At 49.0% G+C, this 16,536-nt stretch overlaps 1 protein-coding gene and 1 long non-coding RNA gene across 10 annotated transcripts in view; one reads left to right on the top strand and one right to left on the bottom strand.

Annotated features, from left to right (window-relative positions):
- RAD51B (RAD51 paralog B) overlaps window positions 1–16,536 on the bottom strand; it is a 695,021-nt gene that overhangs the window by 34,577 nt on the left and 643,908 nt on the right. The gene's annotated exons all lie outside the window — the stretch shown is intronic.
- LOC123799055 (uncharacterized) overlaps window positions 1–16,536 on the top strand; it is a 27,423-nt gene extending 10,887 nt beyond the window's left edge. For 2 of the 3 annotated variants that reach the window (XR_006781489.2, XR_015721797.1), the window contains one exon: window positions 145–6,692. This is a non-coding gene — a long non-coding RNA (uncharacterized LOC123799055). Of the gene's footprint in view, window positions 1–144; window positions 6,693–12,076; window positions 12,240–15,097 lie in introns of those variants that run through there. The other variant, XR_015721798.1, reaches the window with a different exon arrangement.

Genomic DNA, 16,536 nt, shown 5'->3' with positions numbered 1-16,536 from the left:
CAGGGGTTTACTACCACCCAAACTCTAGCAGTCCTGGGCAAATGGCAGCCTTTGGAATGGGACTGCAGGGGCTCTGTCCCTCCTCACCAGCCTTCGAGAGTGGCTCGTAGCTTTTCTCCCCCTTAATGATCTGTTCTCCCGCAGGCGAGGAGCTGATGGGGTTGAGGGCTGGGGGTCTGGAAGAGGACCGATGGCCGCAGATGCACCGTCACAGGAGATGCCAACAGGCTGCAGATGCCTTGCAGGCTGTGACGGGTCCACGGCGGAGGAGCAGTTGCCTCGGCGACGCTAATGGAAAGCAGGCCTGGGAGAGGTCCAAGAACCCCCATGGGCTGAGTTATCTACCCCCTTTGCCGCTCCCCTCGCCTCCCCACCACCAGCCTCAGATCAAACTCCCCGAATATTTATAAAATCTCAACCAGAAACAGAGAAAGTCAGCCGCCCAGCCAGGCGTCTGCCCACGTCCTTCCGGAGCTGCTCGGGTGACAGTCTCCAACGTGGCTCATTATTCTAGTTTTCTTCCTTGCAGGGAGCAGGGCAACCAGAGCGGGAGAGAGAAAAGAAAAATGTTTATTTTGCCCTATTCTGGCTGATTTCTGAATCGGGGAATTTACTTGGAGTTTAGGGGCCTTATTTTGGGCAGGTCACCCTGTCCCTATCCCCTAGTGTCCCTGGGCCACTTCCTGCTCTTCTGTCCCCAGTCTGTTTTTTGTTTGCTCCCACCCTCTGTAAAAGGGGGCTCCGACCTAGCCTCTCCGCTTAGTTACTTCATGGCTGCTTACTCGGCCCCTTCCTGCTGTGGCCCACCAGCTTCTCGTCAGCCCCTGGGAAAATCAGAAGGGACACTTGTTAAGATGTGAATCGGGGCTTCCAAAATGAAAATGCAAGGGATTATGGGGATTGGTAGCTGGAGGAGCTGGCCCCCGGCCGTCGGGGAGCAGGAAATGGGCTTTTTCTCTCTGGAGAAAAGGGGAGACAGCAGGGAATTGGGGCTGGCCTGCGAAAATCTGGGTGACCTCTGATGATCACTCTTTTCCAGGTGGTTATTAAAGTGGATAGCAAAGAACTTGAAAGACATAAGGTATACAGACATGGGCTGTAGCCTGGACTCTGTCCTGCTGATCAACAGGGAGGCACCATTTGTCATTTGAGGAGGATATCACGTGATTGTCTTTCATGACTGCCCCATCCTTTGAGTGACAGAGACTTCTGTGTGGAGAGGCAGCAGGGATTTGTGGCAAGTCCGAGATTGGGTCAAGAGGGCTGAATGTAATTCCGCCAGGTTCAGCCTGGCTTTGTAATAAAATCTTTGTCTCTCTTGGTTTTACCTTTAAAAAAATGAGGGCTGGGCTGGATGGTCTTTAAGACTTCTTCCAGTCCTGTGATCTTTATATAACAAGCAAAGAATAATAATGTCATATGGTATGAAGGACTACCATGAACATAATTCATTTGACCAAATGTGGGGTCCAGGTGATAAAAAATACAGGTGAGAAAGCAGGGGAAGGATTAATGGAAGGTATTGGGACCCTTTCATGGGGTTGGAGCCTCAAGTGTCTCTTGAAGGATGAAAGGGATTTGGACAGAAATAAGGAGCAAGTTGAACCGGAGAAGATGAACAGATGTTGGGAGCAGGGGAGGAGCCTGGGGGAGGAGGCGAGGTAGGTGGAGTCAAGCTAGGTGTTGGGAAACACTGTAAGGTAAGGGTCAATAGAGAGGGCTGGCCCAGGCCATGGGGGAGGAGCGTGAGTGTAGGAGAGACAGAGGCTCTCCCACTTCTCTGGAGATCAGTGGACCTGCTTTGAGTGACTCCCACCACCACGCAGCAGTGAGAGGTGAGAGGAAACCAGGTTGGTAAGTGGAGGTCAGGACCCTAGGCCATGGGCTCCTATGGCCTCAAGGAGGCTTCAGGGTCTGGCTGAGGGATCTGACTTCTCAGAGAGAGCCCTTTTGTCACCTTTCTGACAAGAAGGCCAGCCAAGTGGCACAGACTGGTGGGGATTAAAGTCAGGGAGTGTGAGAGGAAGAAAACAAGCTCCATACTGTGTCAGGAGTGTGAGATGGTGATACGTGAATGACCCCGAGGCACGAGGTGTTGGGCAGAGGCCCAGCCTGGGACAGGGAGGTGCTGGGCATCCTGAGGACTCTTCTAGGAAACCTCTGGTTCTCTTCCTTCTAGTTTTCACTGGCCTCCCTCATTCCCACTAAGCACTGGCCTCAGCCTAGTGATGAGAGTGGCCCACACATCAGGGGGCTGCTCTGGCTCTCCTCCAGCCACGGCCTGGTAGCCATGGGCCAGGTGTTCACAGGTTAGAGGGCCATTTCCCCAAGAGCCACACATGTCCTGCTGCTGGCCCTTGCTTCAGGTACTGAGATCCTGGCGTCCCCTCCCCAGTTCCCTTGTAGAAATAGTCCGAGTATATCCAAGGCTAGATCCTCTTGGCATTCCCATCTGTGACCTGAGATCTCCAAGGGAAATGATACAGAGATGATAACAGAGCCATGCCAAGAAAGAACCTTGAAGAAATGGGTCTGGTTGGAAGGGACTGAGAAAGGCAAACGACCATGAGAAGGAAGCAGAGATGTCAAAGAGGGAGGGAAGAAATGTGGAAGAGTGCGCCATCATGGAAACCATGAGAAAAGACTATGGAAGGTGTGTGTCAGGGACAGCAGAGGGCTCAAGAGAATGAGAACCAAGAACAAAGTCACTGGGGTGATCGAGGGAGCTGTTCAGTGGAGCAGCAGGGGCAGAAAACCACCCACATCTATAACAGTGTCTTCCCTATGCTGGTCACTGTTCTAAGTGCTTCCCACATATTAACTCATTGTATCCTGACAACAGTCCCTGTTTGCAGATGAGGAAATTGAGGGGCAGAGTGCTAAGTATTCCAAGGTCACACAGCTAGAACAAGGCAGAGATGGGGTTTGAAGCTTATGAGACCAATGTGGTATAGATCACTACACGCTAGCCAGGCCATAGCTAGTCTGTGGGCAGGATGTGAGGGTGTGGTGCCAAGTGGCGGGGCCTCCCTGATGTGACTTCCGCCACGTCCAGAACTGCCCATAAGGTGTCCATGTCCACCATTTTCCAGAAGACTGAGACTAAGGAAGAAGAGGGGATAAATCAAAAGGGGAAATGAAATGAAAAACCTGGAGCCTGGGCCCGGTTTTGTCCTGGGATAGTGGGAGCTGGAGGAAGCCTCTGGAGGGGTAGCTCAAGTGACTGTTCGGCAGGAAATCAGTGCCTCCTGAGATGTCACTTTTCAAAAGCCCCCTTCAAAGCTCCATGCTTGCCCTGCTGGGCCCTTTCCCTCTCCCCAGTCTCCAGTCCCTGTTGCCACCCACTCCCAGTTCTCTTCCAGCTCCTCTTCCTGGGCTGATGGCCTTGAAAAGGCCCTTAGCAGATCCCTGTGCCCTTGACTGTGGGGGCATGTGCCACCTTTAACAGCCATGAGCATTTGCTCCTTTGCATTTTCTTTCCTGGGTGCTTTGGTAGTGGGGTCAGCCAGCCCCATCAGAAAGGATGCCTGTGGGGAACAGAAGCTGGGGTCAGAGGTTGTGCCCCGCACAGCAAACCCAGTTCTATCTAGGCTGATTTGGGAGTATGCTCAGAAATCATGCAAATAGGATTGCCAGATAAAATAAAGAAAACCAATGCAATTGGGATTTTGAACAAACAGGGAATAATTTCTCAGCATAAGTGTGTCCCAAATATTTTATGGACCATACTTATACTAATATATACATTAGTATATACATATATATATACACACACACACAGTAATAAATCTATATATTCACTGCTTATCTGAAATATTATATATATATTTTTTCACTGTTTATCAGAATTTCAGACTTAAATGGTGTTCTCTATTTTTATTTGCAAAGTCTGGCGATGCTACCCTCAAACACAAAGCTACAGCCTGGCTCCCAGGACTCTGTCAAAGAGAAGGCCAGGCGGTGCTATGCCTTTGATCTAGTGGACCTGCTTAAGTCCTTGTACTCCAGGAATAAAAGAAATCTCTGAGCTGCCTTGGTTCATTGTCTGAGAAGCTCAAGTGCCAAGTTAAGAGGTCCCTCCCCCAGCCCCCTCTGCCTACATCTCCGTGGGTGGTAACCACAGAGGGGCAACGGGGGAGCTTGGCGATTTGGAAGCAGCTGGACAAAGGTCTTGAAACAGAAGGCCGGGGGGTAGTCGCTCACATGGGAGACTCTGAAGTGACTTGTTTTTAGACCCTTGAATTCTCAAGGTTGAGTAAGGCCATGCGTACAAAGGGAAATTGGTGGTGGTCTCGCTAGAGGGAAACCAGGCCTACAACCCAGTTCACTGAGTACCTCACTACTTCCAAAAGCTAGGTAGGGCAGAACACAAACCTGTTAGATATCTCTCAAGTGCACTCTCCCGTCCTCCCTTCTCTTGTCACCCCTGGATCTGCCATGTGTCAGAAGGCACATGGATGGGGCGGGATGTGTTAATCCAGACCACTTTCCCTGAACGGCTTTGTGAACTTTGGTCCTCGTGGTCCTGTGACCTACTCCTTCCAACTTGGTCTTGGAAGGACTCACTTCAAGGCCTTTTCCCTATGAATTAATATATTTTTTTGAGGAAAGAGATTATCAAAAGACATTCAGGACCTGGGACTCAGATGTGAAGCTTCGTTTGTTTATTTTGAATGAATCGTATAGCTGGTCTTACATGAAGTGAGCTGTTAGGTTCTGAAAATCTCTGTGAAGGCTGCCATGTCACGCTATCTGTGAGGGAAATTACTTTATTCATTTTTGCTCTCTTTGCTTTCACCACGATTAACAATGAGTTCTAACAGCTATAGCCACATTCTGCTGTGTGGGCAGCAATGGGTTCGATGCCAAACACACATCACAGAATCGGGAAGGTCAGTGTGTTTTTCAGGAGTTTGCCGGATGCAAATGAGCCAGCTTGAAGTCCCACAAAGCAGCGGGCACACCCAACATTCCCTCTGAGTTACAATAATCTAGGCAAGAGATGACGGTAACTTTGACCAATGAAGCAGCAATCGAGGTGGTAAAAGGTTGTTGGATTCTGGATTTATTTAGAAGAAACTGCCAACAGGATTTGCTAATGGGTTAGATGTGGGGTGTGAAATCCCCAGAGGAGGCAAGGATGACTTCGAGACTTTTGGCCCGAACAGCGGGAAGGATAGAATTACCCTGTAAAGACATGGGGAGGCTGAGAAAGGTGCGTGTTGGGGGAGGTGAATCAGAGTTTGATTCTGGATACAGTAATCCGAACATGCCCAGTAGATATCCCAGTGGAGGTGTCAAGTGGGCACTTAGCTCTGCAGTTCTGGAATTTAGGGGAGACGGCCAGGCCAGAGATTCAATTTGGAAGCTGCCAGCAGATAGATGTCATCTAAAGCTGTGAGACAGCCAGGAAATCATGGAGAGTGAATGAAGATAGAGAGAAGGGGTCTGAGGGTGGAGCCCTCAGCAACACTGAAGAGCCATGCTCCCCGTTCGGTGGCCAGGTGGGTCACCCACAGCAAGGGCTGGTTCTTTTAGGGTGCAGGTTTTCTAACTCAAGAATAGGCTCGGGAGTGAGTGATGGCTATAAGGTGGATTGCAGACCTGTTCTACTGGACCTGGAAGAGCTATTCAGGGAGACAGGCAGAACGTGGTGCCCCTACAACCAAGCTTCCACCTAGTGAGGCGGGCCAGGAGACTGAAGGTGTGCACAGTGGGAGCCCCTCTGAGCACACGGAAGCCGGGCTACGGAGATAGGAGATCTTCATGCGAGATGGTCGTGTGCTGGGGCTCTTTGAACCAAAGGTGTGGGCTAGACGGTATCTCACGAAGTGGGTGCCAAGAGGCTGGCTATGCTTGGGCAGGGGGTGCCGTAAGGAAGGGTCTAGGTAGATGAAGTGGGAGAAGGCAGAGAAGAATGTTTCAGTGCAGAGAGTGGGCTCTGCCGTCAGGCTGATGTGGGCTCAGCTCGGGCAAGCTACTACGCCCTGCTATCTGTAAGGAGCTGAGCATCGTGCCTGCAAATGCCCGGTGATCCATAAACGGTAACTGCTAGTGTTTTAATGCTCACTCACCATTTTAGGGCACTGTGTCTATATCCAGGCCTATTCAGACAGAGATTGGAGGATATATTTCAGAAAAAGCAAAGACAGCACACCGACCCTCTAAGACATGAGTTTGGTTTTTAGAAATAGCTGTACTGGGGCGCCTGGGTGGCTCAGTCGTTAAGCGTCTGCCTTCAGCTCAGGGAGTGATCCCGGCGTTCTGGGATCGAGCCCTGCATCGGGCTCCTCCGCTTAGAGCCTGCGTCTTCCTCTCCCACTCCCCCTGCTTGTGTTCCCTCTCTCGCTGGCTGTGTCTCTCTCCGTCAAATAAATAAATAAAATCTTAAAAAAAAAAAAAAAAAGAAATAGCTGTACTGAAGTTTTGCCTTCCATACAAGGAGGACATTTATCTTTATGCAGTGGGGAGCAGCTCCCGTACTGAGAGAAACACCCCTTGGGAGACCCTGGCTCTCAGTAAGAACACACTCTCTTGTCTCCAAGCGTGACAAGAAAGGGAGGAAGGCAAAGCAACAGAGTTCAAAGCACAGCCCCAGGAAGGTGGGGCAGATGGACCGAGTCGGTCACTGTATTAGCAAACGGGCTGACATCAGCTGCAAGACACTAGGGAGGTACCGTCCGGCACATTCTTTTTAGAGGGAGGACTGGAAGTGCATCCCAGGACCAGCCTCACGCTTTCATTTTGAGAGGAAACAGAGGCTTGGAGCAGGGAAAGAATCACCTGCGGTCGAACGGCTGGTGGGTTGAAGGCTAAGACCAGGTCCGGGAAGGCAGAGGCTGTGGAGTGAGATCTGGGTGAGGTGTGAGGAAGGTGTGAAGGGCAAAAGGTAGGAACCCTGGCTTATGGTCCGGGATGTAGAACCCCATTGCAACGACCTGCCCAGGATTGGCTTTTTTATTCTTTTTAAGTAAAAATCAGAGGAACAATGAGTGAAATCATTAGAATAATACTTTTACATTTTACTGTGGAAGCCTCTGGACGAAAGGACTGAGGATTTGTCCTTGGTTATTTCTTTTTGTAGCTGGCCTTCATTTTTAAAACGCTTGAAACCACGGGTGATGGGGATTAAGGAGGGCAATTGCTGTGATGAGCACCGGGTGTTCCGTGTAAGTGATGAGTCACTAAATTCTACACCTGAAACTAACATTACACTGTATGTTCACTAACTGGAATTTAAATAAAACCTTGAAAAAGAAAATAAATAAATAAATACAATGATTAAGATCATGGACAAGGCCACAGGACAAGAAAGGCGCAGGGCTTTGCTCTAGTTATCCTGTGGCAGGGCAGCTAATTTCTTGTGTTCAAATGAGCCTGGACCACACAAACCTGGCATCGTCCCCCTCTCTCCTTGCCCCGTGGTGTCTCCTCTTGAGTTACAGTCATCATGGAGATCAGGTTGGCTCTCTGGCTTTTAGGCTAAAGGTCAAGGCGTGAAAAGACTTGGAAATAAACTGGAAAATCTGCTTCCCTCTCCAGAACTCCCTGTCAGCTTTTAAGCTCCTTCTGTTTATACAAGTCTTGGAGAGGGCATTGGTCTCTTGTGTTCTGACATAGGCGCTGGCCTCTTAAGCTTGCTTTCCAGTGAATCTCAGCAAAACACAAACAGAATGACCTTGTTTATTCCTCCTTTATCCAGAACTTTTTTCTAAATAAAAGAGAGTTAAATGCTTTCTCTTGCTTTTGAAATATACACACACCGAGATCTGTTGTACGAAGGCAGTGGTGAGCGTAGCAAGGAACATGGATTCCGAGTCCAAGAGTTGGCTCACCCAGCCCAGGCCCACGTCTGACTCCTCACTGGCCTTACATCAAGCCCGTGCCCCAAATCAAGGTCCTAATATTGCCTCCAGCACAACCAATCCAACAATAGAGTTCGTAGGAGTAATACTGATCTAATTTTTAAGAGGCAGTGATGACTCCGACCCAGAAGCTCTAAAGTACTGAGGCCCAGTCCTTCTCTGAGAATGTTTCCCTGCATCTCTCAGCACCAGCCATGCCCACGGCTTTACTGTCTCTATCTAGAAAGTAAGACTCATTCCTCATCACCAGGCACCATGGAAATGATGCCAAGAGATTTGCTTTAGAACACGGGTTTTAAGCTTCACGCATCCTCCACCTTCCTGCAAAGGTCTTGATATCTCATTCTCCAAAACCTGGAGATCCGCAAAGGATGAAGTTGGCTGCCTGGTGGGCAGTTTCGTTGCCCGGCGGCTGCTGGTTTCTAGAATGAGCAGGGCAGAGGCCCCTAGTGGTTGCCTAGCCTTCCTTTTTGGGATAATCCCAGCTCAACAAGGGTGTGTGTGTGTGGGGGAGGTCATAGGTAAAGGGACATAATGTGTTCTGGAATCTAGTAGGCAAGGTTTTGAGATTTGGTGGTTAATTTCAACTTAATGAATGGGGTCCCAAACCCAAAGAAGCACTCACTGAGCTCATTTCACTCCAAATCAGGGGGACCCCAAACTTTTGTAGGTTCTCAGTCTGGGGGAGACATGCAGTCCGGGGACCTCCAGAGAGACATCAGAGGGGACTCGTATAAGTTTTGGAGTCAGACAGACCCAAGTTCAGATTCTGGCCCCACTATGCAGAAGCTATATGAACTTGAGCAAGTCAAGTGACTTCTCAGAGACTCAATTCCTTCATTTTTCAATTCTAAAACACATCCTCATAGAATTCCTGCTTCAGTAATTTTGACAGAATACCCCTGGCTAAGTAGTAAGGTGAGGCATTGAAAGAGTGTGCCCCAATGCCTGGCACAAACCAGGTGCTATCACTTGTTATCTCAGCCCATTCCTGTGGTCTCGCATTAAGGAAATTGTCATTCTTGAGAAGCTTCTTGGAAGCTAAGGTCTTTTTAAAGACTTTTTTTTCTAAAGTAGGCTCCATGCCCAGTGTGGAGCCCAAAACAGGATTTGAAATCATGACCCTACAATCGAGACCTGAGCTGAAATCAAGAGTTAGACATTTGACCAATTGAGCCACCCAGGTACCCCTAGTTAAAGACTTATTAAGGCAACTAGAAAACCAGTCAAAGACACATTTGCCTTTTCTTTAACCTCAGAGTGGGTTTGGATAAGACTTCTCTCACCCTCCTGCCCCTTTAACTCCTTGGCCTGTTTCCCCAGTACCCCCACACTCAGTAGCTTGAGACAAAAAAAACCCTAGCTAAATTGGCAGGCTTTCCGCCCTCTTTGAGGACCTCTGGAATTGACTAATGAGGTCACCACAGGTGCCGTCTTGCCACTAGCCATGAAAAAAAAAATAAAAATAAACTATTGTCTGTTGGAGAACGGTAATAGGAGAAACATGCCCAGAACCTGGTACTGTGGGAATCTCAAACCACAGGGCTGTTTCAGTAACACATTTCTGTTTCACCAGCCCACGGTCCACTGACCATTAGGCTGGCCTGATGGATTCAGCATGGGGGTCTGTGTGCTCTGGTCTCACTCTGGAAGCCCTCAGAGCGCTACCTCCACGGGCTGCTAAAGTACTGGATGGGAGGACAGGAGCCATCTTTTAGGAGAAGTCAACAATGATTTCTCAGTTCTATTATTTTAAATAATGTCCAGTAGGTGGGACGTGGTTTTGAGGGCTGAGCATTCAAACCATGTGGCCAGCGGTGTTGTTGCTGAGGATGTAGTTGCTTGCCATCCTTGGCTTGCTAGAGTCAGGGTGAGGCTAGAGGGAAAAGCTTAGGATTCCCTTCAACAGGTAAGCGAGCATAGATACATAGATAGATAGATAGATGATAGATTGATCGATCCCAGAAAAATGTGCTGCATGTTCTTGTTTTCCAGGATACATGGAAGGAACTGGGTACCAGAGTGAAGCTCAGTCTTCATCTCAGTCTTCAGCTGAATGCAAGGTCTTCCACCTGGTGGCCCAGAAACATGCATAGGTTGAGACCTGGGATCTGAACAGTGTCTGGAGGCTCATTAAAATATCAGGTTTCTGGGACACCTGGGTGGCTCAGTCAGTTAAGCATCTGCCTTCAGCTCAGGTCATATTCCCAGGGTCCTGGGATCACGTCCTGCATTGGGCTCCCTGCTCAGTGGGGAGCCTGCTTCTCCCTCTTCCTCCGCTGCTTCCCCTGCCTGTGCTCTCTCTCCCTCCCTCTCTCTCTGTCAAATCAGTGAATAAAATCTTAAAAAAAAACAACAAAAAACCCATCAGGTTTCTGAGGGGAGTTTGGGGGATTCATATATTCATTCAGCGAGTACATGCTGCAGCTTTGTTCCCAGCGAGAATGACAGATAATAAACAACAGAGACACAGCTCATGTGTTATTTGGTGCTAATTTTATGGAGAAAAATCAGTCAGGTAAGGGGGGGGTAGGGAGTCTTTAGGTAGGAGTACCAGCAAAGGTAGGGTGTTTTGTTTCTTTACATAGAATGTCAGTGAAGACCTTCTTGAGAAGGGAACAAGCCAAGATACAGGGTTGGGGGAGGGCAGTCAGGGAGAAGGACTAGCAAGTACTCGGGCACTGAGGCAGTCAGGAACCTGGCTTCCTTGAGGAGTATCAAGTGTGTCTGGAGAGGAGGAGAGAAGGATGGGGAGACAGAGGAGGTGAGGACTGAGAAGGGGCAGGGCTAGGCCACTGTGAGCCTCTGGCTTTTACTAAATAAGATGGGAGCCACAGGAGGATTCTGAGCAGAGGGGTGACAGGAGCCGATGTACATGGATTACCCTGGCTGCTGGTGCCCCACAGCTAGGTTCGAATCCTGACTACAGGGACAAAGGGGTATTAAGATTGAAGTCACCAACACGAAGGTCAGTCATGGAAGCCAGGACTCACTGGGAGGTCAGGACAAGCAGCAGTCAAGCATGAATGACAGCCCAACTCCAGAGGCCAGGTGATAGTCTGCAGGTGGGCAGTGGGGGGTACCCCGGGAGTTACCTGGGTGGCTAACCGGAATCAGGAGCACCAGGCCAAGAAACCAGGAAACAAGGAGCTGGGTCCCAGACAGAGCATAAAGAAGGGGCTCTCCAAGAGATACAACTGAAGAAAGTGCCCAGCTGCAGGGACAGCTCAAGAGCAAATGACCAAAGCCTACATTTTATTTCAAGAGTCTCAATGGACTTCGTGAAGAGCAGGCTTTAGCTTCCAACAAGGTAGAAAGCAAGGCAGCTGCTGACACACTCCTACTTGCAAGACGTGAAGTCTGGGAGGTAGTTGGGCAGGGTCCATGAGGCAAGGTTGGGCTGATACGTGGGAGAGGGAATTTAAACCCACTGTAGGGTTGAGAGACTGCAGGGAACTACTAGACACTTAGCAGAACCCATTAGTGTATTTGAGTTAGAGATAATATCTCAAAAGGTTGACCAGACATTTAAAAATGGATTACAAACATCTCTGCTTCTAAGCCGGAAGCTTAGACATAGGACATGGGACAAAAACCAAGGTCTTGAGGCCAAGTTTCTGTATGGAGTATGAACTAGCTATGAACCCTGCCTCTGAGGGGGTATGTAGGCTAACAAACTACTCCAGAATGGCATGTTTTCTAGTTCTTGGGATGGTGCTTTATAGGTTTATTCTGCTAGGCAGTGAGATAAAATCAATGTTCACTTCCTGTGTCTTCCTCCAGCAGCCCCTTCTTCCCGTTAGAGACTGTTCACTCTTATTTTTCTCTTCTTCTAACAGTCTTGATTATCTGGCTCTTGAGTGAGGACCTGAGCTGGGGGTGTCTTTCAAAAACAGTGAGCCAATCACCAACCAAAAAAACAATTAATAACTGACCAAACAACAAACCAACTAACCAAACTTGGTAGACAGAACAATGGTCCCTTAAGGATGTCCATGTCCTAATTCCTGGAAAACATGCATATGCTACCTTACAAGGCAAAGAGGAATCGAGTTTGCTAATTGGCTGGCTTTAAAATAGTCATATTGTCCTGGATTATCTGCGAGGGTCCAATGTAAGTACAAGGGTCCTTAAAAATAGAGGGAAGCAGAATAGGAAATCAGGGTGATAAGATGTGCGAAGGACTCAACGCCCCACTGCTTTCTTCGCAGATGGAGGAAGGGGCCATGAGCCAAGGAATGTGGGTGGCCTCCAGAAGCAGGAAAAGGCAAGGGAAGCGGGTTCTCCCATGGAGCCTCCGGAGAGGAACGCCGTCCTGCCAACGCCCTGATCTCAGCCCAGTGACACCGTATCAGACTCCTGACCTCCGACACTGTAAGATAACGAATTTGTGTTGTTTAAGCCACTAAGTCTGTGGCAATGTGTTCCAGCAGCAATAGGAAGGGAGCACGGTGACCACCCAAATTCTCTGTCCCGCTCAGTCCTCCTGGTACTACAGCACGTGGGGCCCTCAGCCTGGGTCTCTAGCCTTAGAGCACAACGTCACCTGTGTGGTGCTTACCATTCCTTGACCGTCCCTGCCTCTCACGTCTGCCAGTGTTCAAGACTCCTCCTTTTTTCTTAATTTTTAAAAGTTTTTAAAAAAGATTTTATTTCTTTGTTTGAGAGAGAGAGTAAGAGAGAGAGCACGAGTGGCTGGAGGGGCAGAGGGAGAAGCAGACTCCCTGCTGTGTGGGGAGCAGAACGTGGGGCTCGATCCCAGGATACGGGATGATGACCTGAGCCAAAGGCAGATGCTTAACTGACGGAGCCACCCAGGTGCCCGCAAGGCTCCTCCTGAAAGGGTTCTTATGTCTTATATTTGCACAGAGCTTTCAGGCTTACAAAGCACCTTTAGTGGTTGGCGTGAAGTTGAGAAGAAACAACATACCTGTGAGTGCTTTGCAAGCTGGAAAGCGAACACAAGCATGAAGTAGTGAGAGATTTTGTGTGTGTGACTCTCCAGGCATCCAGCCCAAGGCCTCTGACTGCCCACAGGGCTTCTCCCCTCAGGACGCTGGCCACAGTGTCCTAGATGGTAGTTCCCTATATACAAAACTTACCCTCTCACTAGGTCTGAAGGGTCTTTGAGGGCAGGGCTCTGGACTTACCATATTGATCCTGGCAACCCTCACAGTGAGAAGCTTAGCTGTGGTACAAGTGGGCATGGGGGTGAAAACAAGAGTCAAAAGGTCACAACAGGTTGCCAAGGGTACTGGCCCACCTCCCTGCTTAGGCACAGCACCCAGACTCAGACTCCCTGATGACGGGGCCATGCTTTTGCCCCTTTAGAGTAGGGTGTTCAGTAAAGAGTTGTTGGAAACACATTTCTCTTAGTACCCTGCCCTGGTTTCTTTTAGGTCCTACCATGAATTTTTCCAGATGCCTCTGGCCCTTGTCTGATCCCAGATCTTCTTCTTTTTCTTCTTCTTTTTTTTCTTTAAGATTTATTTATTTATTTATTTATTTGAGAGAGAGAGAGAGAGAGAGAGAGGGAAAGGCAGAGGGAGAGGGAGAGGGAGAGAGAGTCTAAAGCAGACTCTATGCTGAGTGTGGAGCCTGACTCAGGGCTTGATTTCACGACCCTGACATCATGACCTGAGCTGAAACCAAGACTTGGACATTTAACCAACTGTACCACCCAGGTGCCCCTGATCCCAGATCTTCTTACCTACAGTCAAAGAGCCCCATGAAGACAGTCTTGATTCTGGGCCCTCTCCTAATCTCAAACTCCTGCATGGGTCCTGCCCTGGGCTCTGCTCCGGGCAGGGCAGTCCTTTGGCTACTCCCTGTTTCTACAGGTTGGGAGAATGGATGCAAAACAAGGAGCCACAAGGCAGAGGGACCTGGGTATGGGGACCCAGGGGCCACCAGGGCAGGCTCACTCTTCCCGCTCGCTGGCACAGCTTGTCCTGTTACTCTGGGCCACTTTAGGTAAATGGGAAAAAAACAATGTCTGTCAGCTATGAAATGAAGCCACCAGGAAAGGAGTGTTATTGCCAAGTGTTCTCAGAGGGCACGACAAACAAAGAAGGTGAAAACCTGTCTTTAACGTCAGGCTCCAGTTCCTGACCGTGGCCCCTGGTGGCCTTCTGTGCACAGAGGTCTGTGGCCCCTTAAAAGAGAGCCCTTGTCTACCTGCCCGTCTTCACTTTTCCAGGCTTCCCCAGTCTGTCGCCTCAGCTCCTGGGTGAGGGGCTCCCAAACGAACAGCCCATGGGCCACAGAGCCTGCTGGGATTCAGGCTGCTGTCAGGCCAGGCTCTGTGGCAAACCTGAGAACCCACAGCAGTGTCGCAGTGTCGCTGCTGGCTGTGCCCTTTCTATAGTGGCATTTCCATCTCCAAGGAGGCAGCCACGGTAATACAGGACGTTCATCGTCTTGCCCTCTGGGCGGGCAGGGGTGTCCCCTAGCAACTGGAGCTGTGATCTGCATATGACAGCACACTGCATCTATTCAGGACTTTCTTTCCCTGCTTTCTTTGAAACAGGCTTGCCCTATACCCAAGTTCCCTGTGAACCCCACACAATGAAAACAGCAGTTGACAGGTTCCCTGTAACTCGTGAAATCTGAGTGCGTCCAAGGGGAGAAAGACAGTGCTCATTACTGAAACACAAAACGAGCCCCTTTCAAGGCACAGCTAGTCGGCCCTCCAGTTTGCTGCCGCTGACCCCTTCCAAGCACAATGAGCAGAGGGAGGAGAGGGAGAGAGAGGTCTTTACTCCTTAAGTTGCCAATTGGTCATCCTCCTAACCCCTATGGGGGCTTCTTCGAACAAACAATTCAGGTGACAGAGGTCAGGGCTCCAGCCCATTCCTTGGGGAGATCTTAGCTCTCCCTGCAGGGACTTTCCCAGGTGAAACAAAGACAAGCTCGAGAAGCCTTAAACAAACTCCTGCCGATGACGCAGAGCAGAAACAGAGAAAGGGGAAATTAGAGGTGCCCGGAATCACAGCACTGGGCCTCAGCCCTTTCATCCAGCCGGATCTCAACACCCTTTTCACACTCCGGGACTGGGCCATGCACTGTGGAAGCCCAGTCATGTCCAAGCTCCAACATGGCAGCTAATGATGACCACCTGGTAACAGGGTTGGGGCGAGAAGCCATATGCGGGGTGGAAACGGCTCTATTTTTGCCCACACTGGCTTTTGGCTGATCAACCAGACTTCTTTTTTTTTTTTTTTTTTTTAAAGATTTTATTTATTTATGTGACAGAGAGACAGCCAGCGAGAGAGGGAACACAGCAGGGGGAGTGGGAGAGGAAGAAGCAGGCTCACAGCAGAGGAGCCCGATGTGGGACTCGATCCCGGCGTGCCGGGATCACGCCCTGAGCCGAAGGCAGACGCTTTAACGACTGCGCTACCCAGGCGCCCCAAGACTTCTAATATGCAAAATATCAGAAGAGGAGAAAGAAGAGGCAGAGAAAGAAGAAGGAAGAAGGAAGAAGGAGGAGGAGGACTAGGATGAGGACAAGGATGAGGAGGAGGAGAAAGAAGAAAGAAGAAAGAAGTAACTTATGAGGTAGGTCTAAACGGTGCAAACTGTCAAAGAAAGTCTGTGGAGAACTGCCCCCCATTCCCGAGGCTGTCCAGTGAGGGCTCTGGAGGGTCCAACTCTGCTGCTTGAATGGTAAACCCTGTTGTGCACAAAGCAACACAAGCTAGTGTAAATGAAGAAATACACTGGGGCTCTCGGGCTTACCCCAGCCAGTCCTCAGAAGAGCAAGAGATGGGTAAGCAGGACAGGGCTTTGTTCTTTCATTCCTGATTCCAGAAACAGTAACTGAGAGTGAGCACACAGCCGTGTTGTGGCAATGATCTCTATGGGTGTACTTGGGGACCACAGGCAGTCATTTAACCACTGGGCCTCTGAGTTTATCATCAAGAAATGCACTGTATCACTTGCAAGTCTGGCCACCCTGCATAGAATATAATGTATTATATATACATAGATAATACATATTATATATACATAGAGTATATACACATATATTCATACATATATATGCAAACATACATATACATAGAACATATATACATATATATATTATAATATGTACTATATATACATAGAATATAATGTGAATGGGGCCCCTAAGTCTATGCAATATGGTGGCTTTGCTTATGGAACTCCTGTCATAGGCCAGGCTAATGGGGGAATCTCAGTAGCCACTTTCACTCTAGTTACAGAGACAGCTAATATGGGAAGATGCGATAAAGACATAGTCAAGAGTGGCCCTGCCTATGGCTGCAACAGGAGGCCTGTAAAAGAAGAGATCAGTGTGGACTATAGTCATTGGGAAAGGCTTTATGAAGAAATTGTACTATCCATGATGAATGGGCTAGAAAACAGAATGATAAAAAGAAAGCATGCAAAGCACAGAGTATTTGCAGGGCAGTGGAACTATTCTCTATAATGGTGGATACATGTCATCAAACATCTGTCCAAACTCATAGAATGTATAACACCAAGACTGAACCCTAATATAAACTGCAGACTTTGGGTGATAATGATGTGTCACTGTGGGTTCACTGACTGTAAGAAATGTACCACTTTGGCAGGGGACATAGATAGTGGAGGAAATTGTGCATGTGTAGGGACAGGGAGTGTGTAGGAAATCTCTTTACTTTCT

This window comes from Ursus americanus, chromosome 26 (assembly GCF_024610735.1).
Source record: "Ursus americanus isolate L20-20 chromosome 26, mUrsAme1.1.p, whole genome shotgun sequence".
NCBI classification, from domain to species: Eukaryota; Metazoa; Chordata; class Mammalia; order Carnivora; family Ursidae; genus Ursus; species Ursus americanus.
Note: the sequence above shows the minus strand (reverse complement) of the source record. Positions and strands in the feature narration are given on the sequence as shown.